This window comes from Rhincodon typus, chromosome 40 (assembly GCF_021869965.1).
Source record: "Rhincodon typus isolate 14 chromosome 40, sRhiTyp1.1, whole genome shotgun sequence".
Lineage (NCBI taxonomy): Eukaryota > Metazoa > Chordata > Chondrichthyes > Orectolobiformes > Rhincodontidae > Rhincodon > Rhincodon typus.
In genome coordinates this window covers 11,091,897-11,109,133 of record NC_063371.1, presented here as the reverse complement: position 1 = coordinate 11,109,133, position 17,237 = coordinate 11,091,897, and the positions used below count along the sequence as shown (strand labels likewise).

General features: G+C 40.5%; 1 long non-coding RNA gene across 1 annotated transcript in view; it reads left to right on the top strand.

Moving 5' to 3' along the window:
- Window positions 1-14,284, top strand: part of LOC125487381 — a 35,521-nt gene extending 21,237 nt beyond the window's left edge. The window contains exons 2-3 of the long non-coding RNA XR_007265858.1: window positions 13,494-13,548; window positions 14,135-14,284. This is a non-coding gene — a long non-coding RNA (uncharacterized LOC125487381). The remainder of the gene's footprint in view (window positions 1-13,493; window positions 13,549-14,134) is intronic.
- The last annotated feature ends 2,953 nt before the right edge of the window (window positions 14,285-17,237 follow it).

The following is a 17,237-nucleotide window of genomic DNA, read 5'->3' as shown; positions in this document are numbered from 1 at the left end:
TCTTCCCTTGACTGACCAACCCCCATCCTAATTCCCCACCTACGCTCACCTTTACTGGTTCCATCCCGGCCCCCTTGACCCGTCCGACTCCTCTCCACCTATCTGCTCCTTTGTCCATCTTCCATCTGCCTCCCCCTCTCTCTCTATTCATTTCAGAATCGCCTTCCCCTCCCCCATTTCTGAAGAAGGGTCCAGACCCGAAGCGTCAGCTTTCCTGCTCCTTTGATGGTGCTTGGCGTGCTGTGTTCATCCAAGTCTACACCTTATTATCTCAGATTCTCCAGCATCGGTAGTTCCTACTATCTCTAAATTTAATCTGATGGTTTTGACAGCCTAGAACCAATCCTATTATAAGAAATTAATAGGTCATCATGGGTATAATGGAAGAGGGCATTTGAAACTCAGGGTGAGAGCGAACTGCCATCTGAAGAGAAACTCACTGGCTTTCACAGAAATCTTTAAGCTCTCAGAATAAGCACCATCTAAATAAAGGTCCTACAGCACCCTGAGCTAATGTTCCTGACACACGAATTTGATGGAGAAAGGCATTCCTGAATGGAAAACAGCGGAGAAAGCAAAGAACGTTTCGGAAGACTTAACCTGGCTGTAATTTTGAGAGTTTAAGTTTTAATTTATTTTTTTCTTATTATTTTGGTTTCTATAAGTGGGATTTATTGGAACAGCATACCATTAGAATTTTTTTTTCTTCGGGAATAGTTAGTAGTTAAGGGGGAATTGTTTGGTTTGTTAGTAGTTCTGTTAATTTGTTTACTGTTAGAATTAAATAAATAAATTGTTACTTGTTGATTGTAGAGTGACTGTCAGGAGTTCATTTTATTTCACCTCTCCCCTCTGTACTGATCGAGTCCAGGATCTGGCTTATTCGTGTAACTGGATCTGAATGGGTTTGAACAGATTTGAACAGTTTTGGGGTACAAAATGTCCCAGCACATTGAAACAGACTTGGGGATTTGCATCTTAGATCTTTAAATAAAACTGTTAAATAGAAGTCTGTTTAATTTCGGGTACTTGTGGTTGGTTAAATCAAATGAGGCAATGGCTCTTTCAGTCATTAAGAGTTACCTGGGGGTAGAAGAAGTGATTTTGGGGATTTTACAAAACATGAGCATGGAAAAGCTGTTGGAATTGGCAGTCAAGCAGGAGTTGGGGTTGCCTTTGTCTGTGAGCAAAGAAGAGGTAATTACAGCAATGGCTCGACATTTAAATTTGCTGGAAAGGCCATCACAATCTTTGGAAATGGCTAGAATTCAATTGCATTTGAAGCAGCTTGAACAGGAAAGGGAATTGTCCGAATTATGGTTACAAGCAGAGGGAAAGACAAAAAGAAAAAGAGAATTTGAACTTCACAAGTTGCAAATTAAATAGGATAGCCAACTTAAAATGATGTAAATGAGGCTAGAAGGTAGGTTTAGCGAGGGCACGAGTGATGATGAACAGATTCATCGTAGCCAAAGATCTCTTAGGGATATATATATGTCAAAACATTACCAAAATTTGAGGAAAAAAATGTAGAAGCCTTTTTCATTTTCTTTGAGAAATTGACTAATCAGATGAACTGGCCAGAGGCAGTGTGGGTAATGTTAATTCAGACTAAGCTTGTAGGTAGGGCTAGTGAGATGTTTGCAGTGCTGTCAGTTGAGGTGTGAAGCGAATATGAAGAAGTAAAACAGGCTATTTTGAGTGCATACAATTTGGTACCAGAAGCATATAGACAAAGTTCAGAAATATAAGGAAGGAACCAAGTCAGACTTAAGTCAAACTTGAAAGAATTAAACATAGCAACTTTAATAGATGAGTGAGAGCATTAAAGATAGAAAAGACAAATGAGAGATTATTCTGCTGGAGGAGTTTAAAAACTCACTTCCAGAAATGATAAGAACTCATGTTGAGGAACAGAAAGTTAAAACAGTGACAGAGCTGCAGAGATGGCAGATGAATAAGCATTAGTGCATAAATCAAAATCTAGCTTCCGACAGCAATTTCATTCCTTGAGGGATAGAAATTGGTCAAAAGGAAGATTCTTCAATGAAAAACATAAGGTAGATCACACTGGGAACAGTTTACCACATGTGAAAAAAGAAGCCAAGAGGGTGAAAAAGAGGTGAAAGGCCTCAAATGTTTTCACTGTAATAGAGGGGGACACACGAAGTCACAGTGCTTGTGGATTAAGAGAGGCACTGGTAAAAAGGATGTGATAAAAGAGGCTAAACCAGTGCAATTAATTGAGATAGTGAAGGAAATCCCGAGCGCAGTCAAAAGCTGCAGGAGAGTGCACAGCCTAGTCACGAGCTGAATTGTAAGATAGTGCTCAATCTCTTCAAAGGTTCCACCTCTGTGGTTAAGGTTTACTCAGGAAGAACAGGGGGAGAAGATAGAGATGTTAAAATGTTGAGAGATGTGGGAACTGGTCAGTCTCTAGTAGTAAGAGATGGAAGTATTTGCACTCCTTCTGAAATATTACCCAAGAGAGTGATAATCTGTGAAATAAATGGAGAGAGATTTAACGCTCTTCTATGTAAGATAAGGCTGCAAAGTCTAATCAAGATTGGGAAAGTGACAGAAGGAGTGATTGAAAGAGTGTCTACTCCAGTATTACTCCAGTTTGTTCTTGGAAACAACCTAGCTGGATCAAAGGTGGGAGTGATGCCCATTGTAGTGGAGAAGCTGGAAGAATACCGGGTAACTCAGGACTTAAAAGAAAAATACCCTGGAATTTTTCCGGACTCTGGTGACAAGATCCCACAGTCATAAGTTAAAGCAAGAACAGAAAACCAAAGAGAAGGACGAAGGAGTTGAGGTCCAGTTAGCTGACACCCTGTTTGATAAAATGATAAAGGAAGAACCTAAGCAAGTCGAGGATCAGACAGAGGTGTTCAGTTCTGAAAGACTAATGTAGTTACAACAAAAAGATGATACAATAAAAGATTTATATCATAAAGTCTGCTTGGAAAATGAATCAAAATGTATTCCAGAATGTTATTACCTTAAGGATAGAATCCTAAGGGGAAATGGAGACCTTGGCAGGTTAGTGCAGAAGAGAAATGGGCAGATGTTCACCAGATTGTGTTGCCAGTAGCATACAGACAGGAAGTATTACAGCTCGCACGCAAATTACCTGTAGGCAGTCATCTAGTAAGATACAGAGGCATTTCTATTGGCCTGGATTACATAAAGATGTGGTTGAATTTTGCTGTACCTGTCATAAGCATCAAATGGGAGGAAAGCCACAAGCAGTAATCAAACCTTTGATGCCAATTCCCGCATTTGAAGAACCTTTCATGCAGGTTATGATTGGTTGTGTAGGTCCCCTCCCTAAAAGCAAAATTGGGAAAAACCAGTATTTGCTAATGATAATGGATGTGTCTACCAGATTTCTGGAGGGAATTCCATTACAGAATGTTAAGGCAAAAAAGGATGTGGGGGAGTTGCTTGCTTTCTTTACCTATAATGGACTATACAGGGAGATTCAGTCAGACCAAGGGTCCAATTTTACTGCCAAACTATTTGTGGTGGTCATGAATAGTTTAGGCATCCAACACTTTAAATTAAGTGCATACCATCCAGAATCCTAGGGACCATTGGAAATATGGCATCAGACCCTAAAGACCATGCTGAGGGCTTATTGCCAGGATTACCCAAATGATAGGGATAAAGGTATCCCATTTATATTATTTGCTATTGGAGATGCTCCAAATGAATTGACTCAGCTTACTCCATTTGAACTGATATTCAAACACAACATAAGAAGACATTTAAAATTAATTAAGGACAAGTTGATAGGTCCAAAGTCAGAGATCTCACAGTTGGATTATGTATCTGAGATGAGAGAAACATGAAACAGATTAGATGAATTAGCTGGACAACATTTGAATATGGCACAGAACATAATGAAGCAAGAAGCAGCTAAGAAATCTAAAACTCATACATTTGCTCTTGAGGATAGAGTATTACTGCTGTTACCAGGATAGGAGATCCATTCAAATCAAATCATTCAGTGGTCCCTATCAGATTGAGAAGAAGTTAAGTCAAGTGAATTATCTGGTAAAGATGCCAGGTAGAAAAATAAATTTTCAGGTGTGTCATGTGAATATGCTGAAACCTTACAATGACAGGGAAAGGGAACCGGAACTGGAGAAATAGGTATTAATTACTGCTACTCAGAGTGAGGAATCAAATCCAGATGATTTGAATTTTGATGTGCCTCAGAATAAATTGAATAATGAGGAAGTCATTAAATAATGGGATGGGGTAGTAAGCAATCTGTCTCAGGAACAGAAAACTGAATTAAAAGGCTTGTTGCAGCACTATGAGGACATAGGCAGAAATAGAATTGGGAAGTCTAATACTATAGTCCATGAAGTTGACACAGGGACTGCTGTTCTGATAAAACAATATCCCTATGGGCTTAATCCTCTCAAAGTAGCACAGGTACAGCAAGAAGTGGAAGCAATGATCCAAGAAGACATCATTGAGCTGATTCAAAGCAAGGGGATTTCACTGATCGTGTTGGAGCCCAAACCTGATGGTACTCAACGATTCTGCGCAAGTTATTGGAAAGTCAACATCATGACTAAATCATACTCATTCCCAGTTCCAAGGCTGGAGGACTGTGTGGAAAAGGTTGGACAAGCCATTTATATCACAAAGTTGGACTTATTTCACGGTTCCTGGCAATTACCTTTGTTGGAGAGAGTGAAAGAAGTTTCTGCTTTTGTTACCCCAAATGGGCTATACCAATTTAAAGTAATGCCCTTTAGAATGAACAATGCACTAGCCACATCTCAAAGACTTATGAACAGAGTTGTGGCGGGATTGACTAATTGTGCTGTCTGTATAGATGACTTAGTGACCTTTAGCCACTCGTGGAAAGATCACATGGTGCATTTGACAGAGCTCTTTGAGAGACTACGGAAGGCAAAGTTGGTCATAAATTTAACAAAGAGAGAATTCACAAAGGCAAAAATGACATTCTTGAGACACAGCACTGGACATGGAAGGATCACACCAAGGAGCATGAAGGCGAAGGCTATCAAGGAATTTCCAAGACCATCCTCGAAGACAGAGGTGGTATGATTTTTGTACCAAACTTCAGTAGCGTCGTGGCACCACTGACAGATTTGTTAAAGAAGAACATGAAATTCCGATGGACAGTCCAATGCCAGGAGGCATTTGAAAATTTAAGAGCGGTTTTAGTCACGCCATATTTCTTAAGGGGAGATGTGTTGTGAAGTTGGGTATAGTATTTGTGGATTGGAAGGTGGGATGTTAGAATATGTTTTAAAATGATGGGAGGAAAGAGTGCATGGACCCTTTAAAAGATGATTTTTTGGGGGGAAAATGCCTGCAGGCAGCAGCAGATGCACAGAGAGTTCTTGAAATTGAAACATTGCATCAAAAGGCTATACTGTTCGCAGGCAAAGCAGCATATTTACCAATACAACAGGTTTTTGAATTTATACCAGGCCCTAGATACCAACATTGAATTTAAATCTGATGGTTTTGATGATCGAGAACCAATTCTATTATAAAAAATCAATAGGTCATCAAGGGTATAATGGAAGAGGGTATTTGAAACTCTGGGTGACAGCAAACTGCCATCTGAAGAGAAACTCACTGGTTTTCACAGAAATCTCTAAGCTCTCAGAGTAAGCATCATCCAAATAAAGGTACTACAGTGCCCTTAGCTAATATTGCTGACACAAGAATACCATTAGAATTTTGTTTTATTTGGGAATAGTTAGTACTTAAGGGGGAATTGTTTGGTTTGTTAGTAATTCTGTTAATTTGTTTACTGTTAGATAAATAAATTGTTACTTGTTGATTATAGAGTAAGTGAAAGGATTTCATTTTATTTAACCACTCCTTTATAACAGATTGGGAGGTGAGAGGAAGATTGTACCACTTTTCACATGAGGTGAGGCAAACTTCTCTGGGCGTTTCGGTTTTAATTATCAGAGAGATGCCGACCACCCCTCTGTAACAGTACAAATGTTCTGAAGTCAGATGTTCATAAATTGGGGACTTCAATGTGAAATATGTGGTGAGTACTCCAGACAGGAGGAAAATTCAGTTAATATGTTATGCTAATTTGTTAAAGTGATAATATGACAGGGAGGATAATCAGGAGATGAATGTGTTTACAGTATTGAAGGTAGCAAGGAGTGAAATATCTGAATGAGATAAGAATGAATCAGAAATTGCATATTGCAAAGTCAATCCTCCAATAATCAGATTGAATAATATGGAGGTGCTTAAAAATGTAATATTATGCTGTCTCCCAAGAAGCTACAAACTTACAAATCAATTCATGTAAATAGGTCAAGAAAATTATCTTTGGTCATGCAAGACATCAGTATAGGTGATGGATCGTCCTGAAAGCAACATCCTCAGAAACTCAATACAGAGACATTAGTTCTGGTGAGGGAAGAGATCAAGTTTATGTTGGAAAATTACATTGTTGAGCCACGTCACCAGAGATGGAACTCACCTATTGTTATCATACACGAGGAAGATTGGTCACAATGATTTTGTATAGATTATGAGGTAAGAAAGGCAGATTCAAAGTCTTAAGAATTGCATTAAGAGGTTTCGACAGGCATAGTTTGTTACTAAAATTTATTTAAGGAAGGGACAATGGCAAATTGTTTTGACTTATGCTGCCAGAGAAACATCAGCTTTCATTATCCCAGATTGTTCAGTTGTGTTCAACCGAAGCTGGGAGAAACATTGACAACAGTTGAACAACTTGTTTCATCAGTTACAAAGAGCCAAAATGGTCAACACATGCAAAAATGAATTTGCTAAATCAAAAGTAACTTATTTGAACCATAGGAAGGGACAAGGTTAAGTAGCACCAAGGGTATCAAAAATAAAGTCAATCTTAGACTTTCTGGAGACAAAGACAGAATGGACCATTTTGTGATGTACGGGCATGGGTGGATTCTATCAGACTTTTGTTCCAATTTTCAGCATCAGAGTGGCTCCTTTCACAAACTTTTTAAAGGAAAGCAAGAAATTCAAATTGACAGAAGTGTATGAGAGTGTCTTTGGCAGCTTGCAAGTTTTACAACTGCTGCACCAGTTTTAGCAGTACTGAATTTAAATATTCATGGTGGCAGTGTAGATATTGATTTTTTGTTACTAGAGGACTCAATGAGTATTGAGCTACTAGTCAGTTATTTTTCTCAAAAGCTGAATTCTTGCTCGCAGAAATAAGTTTGGAAAAGAGAAAAGATGAAAGCTCGAGAAAGAGAGTTTGAGTTTGGTGTCAACTCTGCTACATTTTGTAGTCTACATATCCAGCAACTCTATGGAAATAGCTATCTATGTGGACTATAACCTGTTCATTTACCCCGCAAGGTTTCTTACCAAGAATCGGAGACTATTTCATTTGAGTATAATATTACAGCCATACAATTTATAAATCATTAATACTGAAGGGGAGACAGAATCTTGATAGAAGCTGCATCAGACCAAATATGGAGGAACTCAGATGTCACGATCACATGGATTTATGTACAATAGATTTTTATATAAAGTCTTCGTGTATTTCGCGCGAATGCATTGTAACTGGGAGAGCAAAATCTGTTAAGTGAATCACAAATAGTCATAAAAAGAGATTATGATAGAAAGTTAAAATGCCTTTTAAAGATAATTTTTATATTTGTGAGGAGGTGTGAGGAACAATATATAACTTGAGGTTTATCATATTTTTATGTATTAAAAAGGGAAAGTTGTGGCTTTAGTTTCATTTTTAGATTTGTTCATGTGTGTTTGTTGGAAGGAAGTCTGGAGGCCTGTTTGTGGCTATATATTTTTAATGTCATTTCATAACCCTTCAAGTGATGAGGTGGGAGTTGAAAAAGTATTTTAAAAAACGCTGTTCTGTTGCCAAGTGATGAGTCCAGGGTCGGAAGAGACACAGAACGATCCAGAAGTTAACGAGTGCCTGAGATTCAAGTGTTAAAATCGCTCGGAAGAAATCCTGAAGGACTGCTGGAAACTGTGTTCAGTGAACTTAAGTGTTTGCTCTGAAGTTAAGGTAATAGTGAATTTAGTTTGTAGTTGGTTTTAGATATCTCAAGGAGAGATGCCAGCTAATCAAAATAGCATCTTTTGAGTGAACAGAAATTTGTTAGATTAAAGCTGGTTGCAGCTGTCAACCCAACTAGGAAGCCTTACTGTGGAGATGGTGATACATTTCACTGGAGCTTTTGTGTTAGTGAGATTATTGCTGAGATAAAAGGCCTCTGAATTCTTTTTCCACTGTGTGCAGTGAAAATGTTCTCATCTTTTTGTCATTTGTGATACAGTTTCTTTTTATGATGAATAAATGTTTTCTTCTTCGTGTTAAAAGTATACTGGCAGAGCTTTGTGTCTGTATTCAGTAATTAATCTCTGTGGTTCAAAAAATATTGAGTGTAGATATTAGTTTCTACAATTTGACTTGTGCAGTAATATTTCCAGCTGGGATAACTACATGGTACAAGTTTGAAGATTCCCTGTTTCCCTCTTGGCAAACAAGTACAAGGGAATTCTCCATGCTACAAGGTTGAAGTTTATGAAGTGGCCCAATTCTGTGTGCTGATGTTCAGTTTTAACTTGCTAGATCCATTCTTAAACTATCTCATTTCGCATGCCAGTAACCTGTACGTAATACAATTGTGAGCTCCCTTGAACTGAAGATGGGCACAGTTTCCTCAAGGACTGCATTGGTGGTCAATCCCACCAATCATGTCATGGACTGAAGTATCTACAGCATTTAGATTGGTGAGAACAAAGTCAATTGGGTTATTCCTTCATGTTGGTTCTCTCATTGTCTGTTGCAAGCCCAGTTTGGCATCTACATCCTTCAGGACTCGGTTAGTTTTGTCAGTGGTAGAATTGTCAATTTATCCTTCATAATTAACAGTTCTCCATTTGCGTGTTTGATTGCACCATCAATATATGTTTAAATTGTTCTTCACATGGAGGAGAATGTGTTGATCAACACAAAAATCTCTTCAAATGCTAACCAAGTTTTGGAGATCTGCTGTGATACACGCTTGAAGGCATTTTCCAAACTTCTGATAAGTGGTGTCAGTTGTGAAAAAGGAGACAGTGCGATCAATGCAGATCATCATTTTTATTAATGTAAGTAGGAAGAAAAATAAGATGTTAATAGGTTGAAAACTATAATAAAATATAGAAATCAGCTAATTCTGGAGATCCAGTTAGGGACCTTACTTTGAAAACCAAAAACTGAACGTATAAATCAACACTTAGAAAGCCATAGAAAGTTGCAAGGTACCATGTTTGATGTTCAGGAATTTAGAATCTGTTTGTGTGTGCAAAATAACCATTATAAATAGTGGTGAGTTTCCGATCTATTCGTATTATTTATTAAGATCAGTCACTTCTTCCACTTTGCATCAAATGAGTTTTTCAGAAGCAGTCATGTAATCAGAATTGGGGATGTTCACTTGCTTGGACAACAGTCAGTACCATTTGCAACTCCTCAGATGTTACAACAGACCATATTCACATGCAGCAAGACTTGGATCATTCAGGCTTGACAGATACATGGCAGGCAACATTCACATCACACAAGTATCAAGAAACAACCATCCACAACAAAATAGAATCTAATCATGTTCCCTGATATAAAAAAGGGCATTGTCATCACTGAACCCCACCCCATGATCTGAACTGGACAAGCCACATAAAAACAGTGGCTACAAAAGAATGTCAAAAGCTGGGAGTTCTGCAGCAATTAACACATCTCCTCACTTCCCAACACCGACCCACCAAATTCAAGGTATAAGTCAGGAGTGTGATGGAATACTCAGTTGCCTGGATGAGTGTGACCCAACACCTTTGAAAGAGATACAACACCATCCACGACAAATCAACCCAATTGATCATCTCCATCCACCACCTGAAATACTTTCTCCCCACCAATGAAGAGTAGTTGCAACTGTCTGTATTTACAAGATGCACTGCAGCAACTTACCCAAACCCCTCTGACAGCTGCTCCCAAACCTACAGTCTTTAACAGGGCAGAAACAGCAGATGGATGGGAGTACTTGCAACTTCCCCTCCAAATTGCACACCATCCTGACTTGGAACTATATTGCCTGTTCCTTCACTGTTGCTGGTCAAGATTCTACAGCATTGTGGGTGTACTAACACCAAAAGGACTGCAGCACCACAAACTTCTCAATGAAAATTAGGAATGAACAATAAATGCGGAATTAATGAAAAGCACTCCCATTTCATCAAGATTAAAAAAAAAACCAGATCCATGGGACTGAAGTGTGAAACTCAATGTTTTAAAAAGAATTGCTGAGAAAAAATGTATTTTGTCAAGCCTTTCATTTTTTACTCATAGGACAATTTGCAAGAAATATGAAATTCAAGAAAAAAGAATTATCATGTTTGAGAGGAGAATGCTGATTTGTTGGCAAACAGACTTTGATTTGCAGAGGTGTTGCCATTGGAGAGTACACCAGTTAATGATGACTGACAAGTAACAGTGAAGCTATGTTTAAATTTTTAAACAAGGCAGATTGATTTCGATTAGCAAAGGCAAATAATGTCCTGTGAAATGAACTGGAGAATGGTTATCACCTACTGTGTTACACTGAAACAGAGGCAGTATGTGTACGTGTTCTTTCTGTCTCCAATGTGTATTAATATGTACAGCTTCCATTGTGAGCAAGTGCACCACAATGTGAGACTGGCTGAGAGTCCCATATTGGTTGTCAGCATAATTCTTTGCACACATACAAATTTGTCACAATTTGTCACAAATTTTGTCCCAACTGCGGAATCACATTTAATGTTAGACACTTGGGAGGACAGCTCCCTGTTTGACAAAATATATATTTTATCAGCAATACTCATGTTTTAGACTAAAACTAGAATAATATGTTATGATCAGTTCACACACAACCGATGCCAGCTTGTGCTTTGAACTAACCCTGTAAGAGGAAGCAAAATTGTTCAAGTTTGTTGTGACTTGCACTTGAAAAACTTTTTGCATGAAGTCTTGTAGAAAATCCAGATTTGTCAGTGGTAACCATTGAATACATTTATTCTTGAAAATACTTTTGTGTTTTCTATTGAAAACACTTGTTTTTTCAGTGAAACCAAAATTTTCTTTCTGTTTAGATAGTAAGTCATTGTGTGACGGGCTTGGGGATATTAAACCTGACAAGTTAAACCATTATAATTATGCATGTCAGACCCTGCAGCATATAACATAAGTCAACTTTAAAAGATACAAAACAGAATCATGCATCTGCTTTTATTTGCCATTTTTGCCTCAACTCAATATATATTGTGAATAGGTTCCAATTACTGCTGTCTGCCAATCTTGGGAAAAAGATGAATTTACTTGTGGTTCACAAGTGATCTGGACAAGTATTTACAAGGCTGAATGGAAAAGGACCAGTTAACCCTGCTCGCTGTTTAAAATGAAACTGTGAATGTTAAGACAGTGGGATGTAAAGGACCAATTTTAGGAAGCTTTTCTTCATATTAATTGGCTCATCTCGAATTTTTTTTGGTAAGGATAATGAAGATTACAAACCTGAAATCAATCAAGAAATGGCTATCCATAGTGATAAATGGCTTGTGTTGGATCTCCCTCATAGAAATAGAGAAAATAGGAATGGGAGTATGCTACTTAGCCCTTTGAACCTGCTCTGCCTTTCAATTTGATCATGGCTGATCATCCGAATCAATACCTAGTTCTTGCTTTCACCCCGTACCATTTGATTCCTTTTTTCCAAAGAACTATCCTATTTCCTCCTTGAAAACCGACAATATTTTGGCCTCAATCACTTTTTAAAGTTAAGAATTCCATAGGCTCACCACTCTCTGGATGAAGAGATTTCTCCTCGTATCAATCCGAAATGACCTACGCCACATCCTTTGACTGTGGCCCCTGGTTCTTGTGTGTTCATCTTATTTTTGTCTGTTTCTTCTTCCCTCCCATTTGCATTGTTTTCCCCACAGGGTATTTTGTGCATTGCATTTCTAGATCATGGTTCTCTCTACCAACAGCAGCCAACTGAGACCCAGAAGCGCTAATTATATTACATGGTTTTAAATTGCAATCAGGGAGTCCATTTTGCTTCCGCCTGTCCCTATGCCCACTTCTGTTTATTAGCATTTCTCCTTCAGTTCAATAAATGGCAGGAATTTTTAAGGTTGCATTGATACCTTAGTAGGATTATAATCTGTGATATGAAGTTCTGTTGCCAGATTTGCAACATTGTGCAGTTAGTTCATGACTTGCCTTCACTGGTTAGAGCATTGAGTGTAGGAGTTGAGATGTTATGTTGCAGCTGTATAGGACATTAATGAAGCCACTTTTAGAATACTGCTTACAATTGTAATCGCCCTTCTATCGGAAAGATGTTGTTAAACTTGAGAGGGTGCAGAAAAGATTTACAAGGATGTTGCCAGGTCTAGAGGGTTTGAGTTATAGTGAGAAGGTGAATCGGCTGGGGCTTTTTTTTCCCCTGGAGTCTCAGAGGCTGAGGGGTGACCTTACAGAAGTTTATAAAATCTTGAGGGGCATGGATAGGGTGAATAAATAAGGTCTTTTTTGTAGGGTGGGGGAGTCCAAAAATAGAGGGCATAGAATTAAGATGAGTGGGGAAAGATTTTAAAAGGACTTGAGAGGTACCTTTTTCAAGCAAAGTTGGGTGCACATATGGAACGAGCCGCCAGAATAAGTGGAGGTGGGTACAATTACAAGATTTAAAAGACATCTGGATATGTACTTGAACAGGAAGGATTCAGCAGGATATGGGCCACATGTTGGCAAATGGGGCTTGATCAGATGGGGACGTTTGGTCTGCAGGGACCAGTTGGACTGAAGGATATGTTTCTGTGCTGTATGACTCTATGACTGAACTCTGAAGTTACACCTTCACTTTTGCATCTTTGTGGAGTGGAAATGGCTGCACAGCGGTCGGTGGGGTCGCAAAAGTGATAATAGATTCAAATATACATGTTTCTTCAAAAACCTGCACAGCCTAGTGAAGACCCAACTCTGCCAGTCAACAACAGCTTGCATTCTCCCTCGATCCGATTAAAGCAGAAGATAGTCCCAGAGCTTTCACCAAAGAAGAAGATAATCTCAGTCAAGGAAAGGTGCGGGTAGGGGGGAGGGGGGGAATGACTGAATGATTGGTGGAAAAGACAGGTTTTTAAGATTTACGCACAGATTGGGAGAAGACAGCCAGATGAACCTGACAAGAGAGTATGGGGGATTGTAGAGATCTTTACAGCATAGAATTTAACCTCAGTCTGGTCTCTGCGGTCCTAAGAAATGGCCACTCCTGGTATAATTCCCGTCCGCTCAGATATCATAGCCTTTACCAGTGTAATGACCTATTGAAGATTTCGACACAATTCACTCGACTTTAAACATTGGGCAAATCCGAAATTAAAGAACCGTCTTCACTCATGTTTTACAGGCAAGACTGGGGAGAGATCAGCATCCAGACTTGAAGGGGCCCGACACTGATACAGGTGAGTGATTGATTAACTGAGAGAGTGATCAACAAATTCCCGAACTTTACCGCACAATGCTAGTGTCACAGAGCGGGTGGATGAACTGGTCAGTTTCTGAGTGGATTTGAACAATAATCCCTCGTTTGTTTCATCCACGTATGGTGTACCTGGATCCGCTCAATTGAGCTAGAACAGGCTGCAACAAACGAAATGCAAGAATCCAAACCACCTTGAGTTGACTAGGTTTTGCTGAGATGAGGGAAATTGTGTTTCTTTCTGCACGCATTTTCCTTCCAGTGCTGGGCAAGAATAGAAATATTCTCCAGGAACTGACAATCGATCATACAAAGCAGGGAACAACACTTTTTCCAAAATCGAAGACCTTAATCGTTAAGGTTCCCGTTGAAGGTCTCTTCATGCCCTGCCAGTTATATATTGTACTGTGTTGTTTACTCCCAGTTGCCCGCTCCCTGAAACATAGAGCCAGTGTGGACTCTGTATTCCTCTCCCCCCTTCACGCACACCATTAAACAATTCACAATAAAAACGAAAGAACCGCGGATGCTGTAAATCAGGAACAATCCACTCTCGTCCTTTAAAGCAGGTTGCAAGGGGTTAACGGCTTCAGAATGCAAGATATACCATCTCCTCCAGCTGACCGTTCATCTCAACCCGTCACACCTCGCGCTGCATCTCGCCAAACACATCCAGTTTTCAGATCCTTCCGGAGAAGGGGAGCGGGTTCGGCTTTTTTTTTAAAAAAAATACAGGACAGTCGATCACAGAACGTGGAACGGAGCTCAGGTTGAAATGTAATCTGAACGGCACCTGACTCTCAGTTGGGACCGTTTTGTCATGCAAATTGAAAGATGTAAAGTTGTGCAGGAACATGTGTGCTGGGAAGGATTTTTTTTTGAATTATTATTTGCAGTGCAGCGGAGTGATCCTGTGTCCCGCGTTGCTGCGGATTTGCTTGCGCCGGGAAATTCAGGGACTTTGTCCAGAGTTGGACCGAGGATGCAGGCCTGTTCCGTTCACAATGACAAACGGCAGGCTCCGTGACTGGAGTCACACTGCTCCCCGGTTGGCAGGAGAGAATTCAGGCGTTGTTCCCTTACATAAATCTCTGTTCAATTGCACGTGAACAATTTACATGTACAAGGGGTGGATAAAGGAGATCTCTCTCTCTCCCCAACTCTGAATCCTTCTGTTTTTGAAACACGGACTTGGCGAGGAGTCACTTGAGTGTATCAGAATATAGTAGGCATCAGGAACAAAATGCTGTAAAGTGCTGGAAATTTGAAGTGATTATTTAAAAAGCTGCAAATCGTCAGCATTGCGCAGAAGGGGAGAATTGACCCTGAAACTCCGCTCTTAGGACGCAGTCGCCTGCTGCTCTGTGCGTCCCATCGTTTTCTTTAGCTGTTGTTGTCTCTGGAATAAAAAGTTGTGGGCGGGGGAAGAGATGATGCATAGTCTGTAATTTTGACAGTGAGATGGGGGGAAGGAGCCGCAATTCCAAATTGCGTGGTCGTTTGACTTTTTTTTTCCCTTTCATTCATGTTTGTTCCTCTTATTTTTTGCCGTGAGGAGCTGAATTGGCGGGCTCACACCTCGACGAGCCTCTGTCCCCCTGCGCTGTGAACTTCGACCACCCTCGGGAGACCCTGAAGGTACAATCTCGAAATGATGCATATGTGCCGGTTTGTGATCTCCGGCGCTGGGGCCGCGTCGCCTGTGCTTTCTGTCATTGAGTAACCCGTCAGCGGGTGGAATCCTGACCGGCGTTGTTCAATTCCACCCCCCCCCCCCCCCCCATTTCCCTTTTATTCCCCCTTCTCGTTTGATATTTACCGGTAAGTTCGACTGGCCTAATGGTTCATGAGCTATAGGGGGGCATAGGTCAACTCTAAATAAATATTCTTTGGCAAATAATCGGACAATGTGCTGAGCTAGGGTAACAAGAACTTGCATTTCTGTAGTAAAATGCGCCCCCCCCCCCCCCCCAAAATGGACTCAAGGTAAGGGAATTAAAGGACAGGGAACCGTCATACACAAGATGTGGAACAGTGACGAGGCGCTTCGGTGTGTGTGTCACATTATTGCCTCGCTGTCAGATGGTGTTGCTTGGAAAAGATAACCAGGAGAGCGAGCGTGGGTTTGATCAAAACAGACCGGTGTAATCCTGTGCCCCGTGTTGCTTTCGATTGGGTTGCGCAGAGAGTTCGAACGAATCGACTGTCGCGCTCACTCAACATCGGGGGGCGGGTTTCCTGCTCCCGCTCCCTCTCCACCCACACATTCAAACCGCTGATCGCCCACTCGGAGCAAGACAACGCCACAACTTCACTCAAACTGCTCGCCCGTCCCGTCGCCCTTCCGGTGAGCTTCGCCGGATCAGGTCCGCCTTGCCTTCACTCCAACCGGGCGCAGTGCACCCATTCTGGAGCTGTCGTTTTAGAGTGTGACCATGTGCCCGGTTCAATATTCGCTCAAGGTTGAGAGAAGTTCTCCAAGCAAATAAAAAAAGTGTTTGAATTCTGAACGAAATGTTTTCCTCATAGAATAGGTTCAAACATCTCGTCTATTAACGTCTTTGGAGACACCGGCAATTGAATATCAAACTCTACATTCCTCTGTCTCTCTATGACTGTGGTTTACGGCCATACTTCGAGCAGGCCTTAAGTGAATTCAATAATTCATGTGAACTAATAATTTTAGAAACAGAACTTTTTTGGTGCTGGTCGCGGAGAGTGAGAAACTGGATAGAGAGAGGTTGATATGAACAGTTCTCCATATCGAATACTTTTCATTTGTTGAATAATCCTACTCCGCCTTTTCCTGGTGTATTCGCAGATGATGTTTTCTTGCAATTAAAAGTCTCGCGTGTAAATGGAAACAATTCGAGCACAGTGTATCTCAGAACCGTGATGTACTTATCAATCAGTCAGCGGAAATTTCGTGAAGTGTTCCCACCGTAAAGTGGATCCGCCATCTATTTATTTTGATTTTTGGAAAAAAAGAGTTAAAAATACACAGCAGCAAAAAAAATGTTAGTGTTGGCGATTTCTGACACTGTACAGGTGCAGCCGAAGTAATCGTTTTTAACAAAAATGCTTCTAAATACTTGATTTATTCTGAGGTGGTATCCCCAAAGGAACTTTGAACTTTTCTCCCGTTTCCTACTTTTGAGAGGAGTCGCCGCCCTGCCAGCACAGGGGAAGTACACATGCCGCTGTTGGTGGGCTCTCTGACTGAGGCCTGTCCTCACAGCACTTTCTACATCATTCCAGTGTCTCGCCCTCCCAATCTGCGGATTGATAACAAAAAAGCGAACTTCAAACAAAACTTGGCCGGATTTGAGCTTCCAAAACCTTCTTTGAAAACAAAAGAGCAGAAAGGGGGGTCTGTGGGATGGGGGGGGCGTGGAGAGAGCTGGAATACAGCCATCGAGTTTCTTGACAAATCTACAATGCTATCCAAATATCTGTTCCACCGTTACACGCCACTAAGTTGTGGACGAGCCCAACCTATCCAATTAATATTTACGTGGACGCCAAGTTAATTTTCCATTGGACACAAGTCATTCAAACGAATCTTAATTTGGTTCTGAGGAAGGGTCGCCGGACCCGAAACGTTAACTCTTGCTTTTTCCTTCACAGATGCTGCCTGACCTGCTGGGCTTTTCCAGCAGCTTTGTTTTTTTG